Consider the following 9307-nt stretch of genomic DNA (forward strand, 5'->3'; position numbering starts at 1 on the left):
TGCTTCTCCTCCTGCAACGATCACACAACACAGAGGCAACAATATCCAGCCAATCTGTCACATGATTCTTTTGCTGGGTCTGGAAAGTGTAAATTGTAGCAGTTCGTCATAAGTCGCCCTCGTCACGATCGATACTGTAGTCGCAAAATTTGCTTCTTGCGACTTGAGTATCCGACACTTTTGACTCTTGCTGGAGGGACATATTCAACCATTCTTATCTAGATAACGATTCAAATGCTATCAGCACACACGGAAAAGTACGTAGGTTTCAGGTGTAACTTCACAGCTATCGTCGTCTCCAACAGTATCCACCTCAAGTTTTCTTCCCATATACAGGAGGGAGGGAAAAGAGAGGAGAAGCTAGCATGCATCCAGATCTTGGTGACCCCAATATGTAAGGTCACGTTTGTTTCCTCTGAATTTTGTATTATAGACGATAGAAACTCTTCTTAAATGGATTATGGATTATACCATAATATAATATATATTTGTAGAATTCATTTTTAAAATCTAACCATTCGTTTGCTTAATTCACGATACAAAATCCATAATTCAAAGAAAAAAAAACAGAGTCTAAATATTCTCCTCCCTTTCTTTCTCTTTTCTATTGAAAGGTAGGACCCGCGGTGTGCAAAAGCTAGACACTTGTAAGAGTGATCTTTTATGATAACTTTTGTTAAGGTGGATGTGGCACGTAAGCATTGTAGTTAAAAAGTAGTAACTGTTGGAGACGTTCTAGCAACCTACCGAGGACATCGTACTGGTAATAATTTGGTCCGTAGCAATTGGGTGGGGATACATACAATCGCCAACTTATAGACCATTTTGATTTAATTTCTTGTTTTGGTGCACGTGAGAGGCCTTTAATATTCTAGTCCGAAGTAATATGCCAAACTTTATTTTTTCTACCCATAAAAAATAAATTTTTGAAAGCTATCGAATATATAACTATATGATATATACGTATAAGGAATATACCGTATTCAGATAAGGTACATTGTATCCGTATTTAGTTACTCCGGATATTACGAAACCGAATCTTCGGATCCTGATACAACTGGACATCTAGAAGACATATACTAAGAAGACCTCGAACGGTTACCCAACTCGAGTATGATTAGTATCTAGGCTAGATTCATCTGCTGTCTTGGTTGATAAATTGAAGGACTCCCTATCGACTACGGCTGTAACCAAGGCAATATATCGGCTCCATATAAGACAAGGACTCAGATACCTGGAGGGGAAACGTTATCCAACGCATCTTGAGGCAAGCGACACCAAGACCCTAGCTCAAGTTGGATTCTCTGACAACGGCTTCTACAAAAACTTCGAGTCGACACCGGCCGTCTTCACATCACCTCCTGTCGAGTCTAAGATCATCTTCTAAACCACGTCATACCACTGGGATGCTCAAGGTGGACTGATCCACACCGATATCATCGAATCCAGCCCATTGAACACATACCGCGAGGTAGACATCTCGACTGGGATCCCCAAGAGCCCAATATTCTCTAGTTCATGGACACTGACAGTGATGACGAGAGTCACAAAACTGGTGATGACAATTCCATCGACAGCCAGAGCAGCCGAACATATCGATTCGTGTTTATGGCTGGAGGAGTCAGAGCCGCACTCGCTGACCCGAACGCGGTAGATCCAAACATCATGGTAGACAACAATAGGGAAATCCTCGAGGATCCCGCAACAGCAGCCATTGCCCATGGTACCGCCGTCTTTGTGGAACTACCGCTGGAAATATCCGCATCTGGAGCCTTGCGTGCCCCTGATGCCACTCATTATCGATGGGCCGCAGAGATTCCAGTGAACCCTGATATTCGACGACGACTTGTCGAGCAGACACCTCTTGGTTGGGTGATGCCCCCACCAGTAGCAGTTCCCAGATTGAGGAATGAACCCTCTCGAGATACCCATCATGGGGCAACATCGGCTCGACTGCAGCCGAGCCCCGGCAGTGGAGTCTTTAGTACTCTAGAGGCCAACGTCTAGGGAGCTCATCTGATTCTAAGATCCTTATCCAAGTTGGATTCGGTGAATCCCTTAACGCCAATGGTCAACCAGCTGAAAACTTTACTCGATGCAGCTCAAATCTAGGCCGCTCGAGTAAGGGCCTGTTTGTTTCAACTTTGGATTGTGAAAAATAGCTTTTGGATTGTAGATTGTGAAAACCTGGATTGTGAAAAGCTGAAGGATTAAAAATTGAATGCTGTTTGGCAACCTAGATTGTGAGAGGTTGGTTTGCAGCTCACAGAGAGGTAGGGTCCACTCGACAGTGTGAGAGAGGGAGGGAGTGTGTGTGGATAAGGTCGGTCAGGCTTTTGCCCGTGCGGCTCACAAAGAGCAAGCGGTGCTGGAGGGAGAGAGGAGGCCAGAGGGGGGAGAGAGAGGGGCAGCTAGAGAGAGAGAGAGAGAGAGAGAGAGAGAGAGGGAAGCTAGAGGGAGGGAGGGAGGAAGAGAGTGCTGGAGAGAAGCCAGAGGAAGGGTGCTTACCGACAGTGAGAGAGGAGGATGGAGGGGAGGAAGAGGGAGGCGATGATGGGGGAGGCCGGAGCGACGCTGCATGAGGTGGCGTGGTGTGTGCGGGCTGCTACGCAGGAGAACGAACGGGGTAGGGCAGCGCTGCAGGTGACGCCAACTGGTGGCGGGCTGCACAGGGGCGGCGGTGATGCGGCTGCACAGAGCGGCGGCAGCGCGATGCGGAGAGGTGGCACAATGCGTTTGGGAGGCGTGATGAGTTGGCGTGGGTGACAGCGACCGGCGGTAGGGGACAGCAGGGAGGCAATGGTGTCAAAAGAACACCACTGGCTGACAGGAAAGCCGTCGGTGGAGCTTGTCGTTGGTCTCTCATCACACCAACATTTCGCTCATTCTTGTGGTTGCCGAGCTTCACATCCAGCGGTGAGATGTGGAGGACGACGTTGCAGGTGACACTGACCGACAGCGGGCTGCACAAGGGCAGCAGCAAAGCGGGTACACAAGCGCGACACGGTGGTGTGGGTGACGACGATTGGCAGCAGCGGGCCGGCGGGGATGCGACTGTGGGCTGCATAGGGGCGTGAAAAATCTAGGCGAGGCGGGTAATGGCAGGCGGGTAATTTCGATGCACAATATGTGAAAAAGCACTTGAAACTGGATTATTGGATTGTAGCAATCCAACAATCAGATTGTTATAATCTGCTACAAACAACTGGCTGTTTGTTTTAGCTTGGCATTCTAAAAGCTAGAATTCATAATCCCAAGCTGAAACAAATAAGGCCTAAATAATCCAAGAGATTCTAGGTGCTCCAACCCATAGAGCGCATGTCTGAGGAGCCACGGGCGCAGACACCTCTGTGTTGAGGAGTCACATGCAAGAAGCTCGGGTGGTCAAGCTTGAGCGTAGCCTTGCAGGTTGAACTACAATTTCCCCATCCATAGGCGTAGAAACTAGGAAGACCTGAGGAGTCTCATCCCTCATGACATACACAGCTTATGGGAGGTAATCAACCATGAGGAGCGTTGTGAAGATGATCGTCGTTATAACAATCGCAGATCTCCAGGACGGCATAGTCGACGTGACTCCCCTATTCGGAGGAGTAGGTGTGATAGTCCTCTACCATCACCTCATGAAGAATTTGATGAATGTTGCGCGTAAAGCCTTCGCACCTGAGCTTTGGCCGATACAATGGTCTGAGAAGTTCAAAGTGGATTCGGTCCAAAAGTACGACGGGAAGCTTAACCCCAACGCGTGGTTATAGATTTATACCACTGTCATTCAAGTAGTTGGCGATGACAACTAGGTAATGACCAATTACGTGCTAACCGCTCTCAATGGACCTACAAGGTCCTTGTTGTTGAACCTGCATCCCAATTCGATCCGATCATGGGCTGAGTTGAAGGCTCAGTTTATCACTAATTTCTATGACACTTTCAAGTGCCCAGGGATAGAAGATGATATTCATCAGCTAAACCAGGGCAATGATGAATCTCTTTGGGACTTCATCTGTAGGTTTAGCGATAGGTGCAACACGATCCTCGATATCTCTGACGAGTCGGTCATCATCACCTTCAAGAGATGCGTCAAGAACAGAGATCTAGTGGGGAATCTAGCTACCTGAAAGATCTAGACGGTCAAGGAGCTATTCAAGTTGGTCGACAAGTTTGCAAAGCATGTTGAGGCTTAAGTTCACGTCAAAAACCCTCAATTTGTCAAGGATAAACATGAGTCTTCGAAGAACGAGGGGAAGAGGGGCAAATCTAGTGACGAGCGCAAGGGTCCAGACATGACCGTAGCCACGATCGAGAGGAGCAAGTCACGCAATACTGGAGAACAAGGGCTAGAACCGTGGTTGCGGGAAGTGGTGTCCCATCCATCGGTCCAATCAGCATGACATCGACGGATGCCATGTTTTGAAAAAGAAGCTTGACCATAAGCTCAAGGCTACTGTTGCTGACTACCAAAGCAAACAAGCCAAGCTCGACACTGATAATGATGAGCCCAAGTTTCGCGGGCCAATCAAAGCTTAGCACACATCTTCAGAGAATCCGCCATGTACGAATCTAAAAGGCAGTACAAGGTGACCGAGAGAGAGATCAACTTGGCTCTAATAGGGCCTACTCGATACCTCAAGTGGTTGGAGGTGCCCATCACCTTCGATGAAGCCGATCATCCATCCGCGGTTCCATACCCTAGTCGATACCCGGTCGTGGTTCAGCCTACCATCCTCAACATCAAGATGCATCGAACACTGGTCGACGGGGGTAGTTCACTCAACCTCATTTTTGCTAAGACGCTAGACAAAATGGAAATTTCAAGAATAGAGCTCAAGACAAGAGCTGTGCCTTTCCATGGGATAACTCCAAATTCATGGAACATGCATCTTGGTTGGATCGAGCTACCAGTCATGTTCGGTGCACCTGACAACTTCTGCACAGAGAAGTTTACCTTTGATGTTGCAAACTTTGAGATGACATACAAAGTGATTCTAGGCCGCCCAATGCTGGATAAGTTCATAGTCGTGGTGCACTACGCTTACCAGACACTCAAAATCCCTGGTCCTATGGGTGTCATAACCGTCAAGGGTGATCAATGCGTAGTGATCAAGTTTTACAACCAGAGTCTGGAGATAGTCGAGCACTTATACCGGACAATGACTACCTCCAAAATCTTGGAGTCTAAGTGTCAAAGGCATCAAACTGCCACCAAGGGCCAGAACAATGTCACAGATTCCAAGCTCGCGAGCTTCGCCGATACTTCCAAGTCCAACATCGCTGGCAAGGATGAAGCCGGTGATGACACCAAGGACAAGAAGACTGATGGTGGTGTCAAGGCAGTACCCCTCGATTCATCTGAGGCAGCCAAGATAGTCAAGGTAGGGTCCAGCCTCAACCCCAAATAAGAACTCGAGCTCATCGCTTTCCTCCGGGCAAACCAAGACGTGTTTGTGTTGTAATTGTATAATATGCCCGGGGTCCCTAGAGAGGTGATCGAGCATAGACTAGCTGTGGAACCCGACGCCAAACCTGTGGTGCAGAAGCAGCAAAGGTTTGTAAAGGATAGAAAGCAAGCTGTCCAGGAGGATGTCGACAAAGTTCTAAAGGCGGGCTTCATTTGAGAGTTTCGTCATCCTACATGGCTCATGAAACCAGTCCTCATCAAGAAGGCCAATGGTAGGTGGAGAATGTGTATCGACTTTACCGACCTCAACAAGCTTGTCCCAAAGATCCTTTCCCTCTTCGTTGCATTGACTAGATTATCGACTGTACAACGGGTTGTGCGTTACTATATTTCTATATGCCTATCCAGGGTATCACCAAATTAGCATGAGAGTAGAGCATGAGAAAAAAATTGCCTTTATTACTTCTTTTTGGTGTATTTTGCTATGTAAAGATGCCTTTTGGTTTGAAGAATGCTGAAGCTACCTATCAACAGTGTATTCAAAACTGTTTACAACCCCCAATCGGATGCAATGTATAAGCTTATGTCGATGATGTCGTAGTCAAGTCTAAACCAAAAGTGTATTGATTGCTGATTTGAAGGAAACATTTGACAACCTCAGGAAGTATCACATGATACTTAACCCTGAGGAGTGCACGATCAGCATTGTGTCTGACAAGCTTCTCGGTTTCCTAAGGTTAAGCCGAGGCATTGTGGCCAATCTGGGCAAAATTGAGGCTATTGACCAGATGCGGTCACCTCGAACACTAAAGAGGTTCAAAACTAACAGGATGCATAGCGGTGCTTAGTCGATTCATCTCTACGTTGGGCGAGTGAGAGATGCCTTTCTTCAAATTGCTAAAGAAACACGACTGGTTTGAGTGGATGGAAGAAGCGGAGAAGGCTTTCCAATACTTAAAAAGGTATTTATCATCTCCGTTAATTCTAACCCCGCCTAACGAAAAAGATGACCTTTTTTTTATACATTGTAGCTACCCCACAAGTTGTAAGCATGGTCCTAGTGGTCGAGCGGGAATGTCCCGATAAGAAGGCCAAAATCCAAAAGCATGTTGACTACGTTAGCGAAGTCCTACTAGATGCTAATCTATGATACCCGCAGGTGCAGAAGTTGTTGTATGCAGTCTTGATGACTTTCTGGAAGCTGCGACATTATTTCTAAACGCACAAGGTCACCGTTGTGATGATTTATCAACTGAATGATTTTATACACAATAGGAAGGCTATCGGATGAATAGCACAATGGTCGGTCGAGCTCAACGAGTTCGACATAAGCTACACACCGCGTACAAGCATTAAGATAGGAGTACCAGCAGAATTCATTGTTGAGACAAGTGTTGAAAAGACAAAACCGAACATGGTTGAGGACCACTTGACACTCTTTTTTGATGGGTCACTCATGCTTCAAGGTTCGAGAGCTGGCATTGTACTCAAATCTCTGACATGCGACAAACTCAGGTACATCATTCAATTAGATTTTAAAGCTTCCAACAATGCTGTAGAATACAAAGGACTGATAAACGAGCTCCGCATTAGTTGCATCACTTGGAACTAGGTGACTTCTCATGAAGGGGGACTCACAGCTAGTATAAACCAAGTGCAATAGGAGTACCAGTACCTAGACGATAACATCGCAGCTTATCTGATCGAGGTGTGAAAGCTACGTTCAAAGGGCTAGAAGTTACACACATAAGAAGGAGTGATAACTCTGGTGCGGACGAACTTGTTAGACTTGCTTCTTCTCAAGCACCAGTTTCCACAAGAGTTTTTGTTGAGAAACTCCTCAAACCATCTATCCCAATAGTTCGGCTTACGAATGCTGCCCAACTCGATCAGCTGCCTAGTTAGGTCAGCGAGGCAGAAATCGTAAACACGGAAGCTGCTCTACTCAAACGCGAGCAGACTTGGATGATTCCATTCTGACCCTATCTCGAAGGTCGAGAGATCCCTGACGATGATATGTTTACATAGAAAATTGCACGTAAGTCCAAGCTATACGCTTTGGTAGACGGCAAGCTCTACTGAAAGGAGAGTAACAAAGTCTTAATGAAGTGCATCGCGAAGAGAGCAATAAAATATTACTTGATATCCATGGAGGCACGTGTGGTAATCATGCGTCATATCACAGCTTGGTCAGGAAGGTTTTCCGCCAAGGATTCTATTGGTCGACTGCCCTCCAGGATGCTTTCAAGATGGTCATAATGTGCGAAAGCTACTAATTTTTTTGTAAGATAGACCACTTGACCAGCCCAAGCTCTGTAAATAATTTATCTTTCTTGTCCTTTCTCCGTCTAGGGTTTGGATATCCTGGGACCATTCCCAAGAGCCAAGGCGGTTATAAGTTCCTATTTATTACTATCGACACGTTCACTAAGTAGATCGAGGCCGAACCTGTAGGACAAATCATCGCGGAAGCGCCCAAGAAGTTCATGAGGAGCATAATTACTCAATATGACATTCCACTTTGTGTAAGTATAGATAACGATAGCTAGTTAAAAGCAGGACCTTTATTGCGTTCTACGAAGAGTTCGGTATTAAAACATGTTTTGCTTCAGTAGCTCACCCTCAAAGCAAAGATCAAATGAAATGCGCAAATGGTATAGTCTTGCGGGGTATTAAGACTTGGGTCTTCGACATGTTGAAAGCCTACTCGAAACACCGGGTGAAAGAACTTCCATCGGTAATTTGGGCCGTTCGCACCTTGACTAACAGAGCCACATGTGGAACTCCTTTCTTCTTTGTCTACGGAGCAGAAGCAATGCTCCCAATCGAGTTGAAGTATGGATCACTTCGAGTGGAAAGTTACTCAAAAGAAGATCAAGAAAAATTATGAGTAGATGATATCAATTTACTCGAGAAATATCGTGACCGAGCGTCCATACAAGCAGCTAAGTATCTACATGCTTTGTGTAGATATCACAATTGAAAGATCTAGCCCAAAAAACTCACTACCGGGGACCTTGTCCTACGAAAGGTGCAGAAACAAGACCGACGCTATAAGTTATCACCTAACTGGGAAGGGCCCTACTGAAGGTGCATCTAACCCCTAAGTGTGATTTTGGTAATTAATGACAATACATATGGATTAACAATTGTATTGAGAATTGTTAGTATGTTATTCCATACGAGATGCGTAAGTGATAATACATTAATTTGTTGAGGAATACCATGAGATCAAAAGATATGCATTGAGGTTTTTGATCTATAAGTGATGCTCATGTGATTAAGTAGAAGCTAGAGAGTAAGAGACCTCGGAGTTTGAGGATGGTCTTAAGAATATTGACAATAAGCATGAAGACCAAAGTTGATTGTGGAGATCAAGTAACTAAATGTATGAAATTGTCAATTGAGTTTTATAGACTAACCCATGTGCTATGTGCTTGAGACTAAGTTGGGGTTAGGTTCCATATGAATACAAATATTGAATTGAGATATTCAATGTGCCGAGATGGAAGAACAAAATCAAGACAAGCTTAGTGGATAACTTGTGTGCTTGATGCTTGTGGTTCATACCTCGGTAGTGAACTGGATGAAGATGTTGTAGAAAGAAAAATCTTCCATGTTTGGTACATGGCAAGCAATCAAGTAAACTTAATCAAGCTTCCAGAAGATCGAGAAAGGATCGGGATGGAAAGCGAGGATGAACATCATCATCAAGCTCAAGTGAAGAGTTGATGACAAGCCTAGAAGAAACATCGAAGATGGAATGATGTGTTCGTTAAGTCCAACGGGATGGCTAGCTCAAGGCAAAGGTATAAAATGTAGGGCATTTTCTTTTACTGGTCAATGATGATTAGAGAAGAGAAATAATCGGATTGATAAGATAAATGCCATACTATTAAGATGGGTCTAGAC

Source organism: Phragmites australis, chromosome 2 (genome assembly GCF_958298935.1).
Source record: "Phragmites australis chromosome 2, lpPhrAust1.1, whole genome shotgun sequence".
In the NCBI taxonomy this organism is placed as follows: Eukaryota; Viridiplantae; Streptophyta; class Magnoliopsida; order Poales; family Poaceae; genus Phragmites; species Phragmites australis.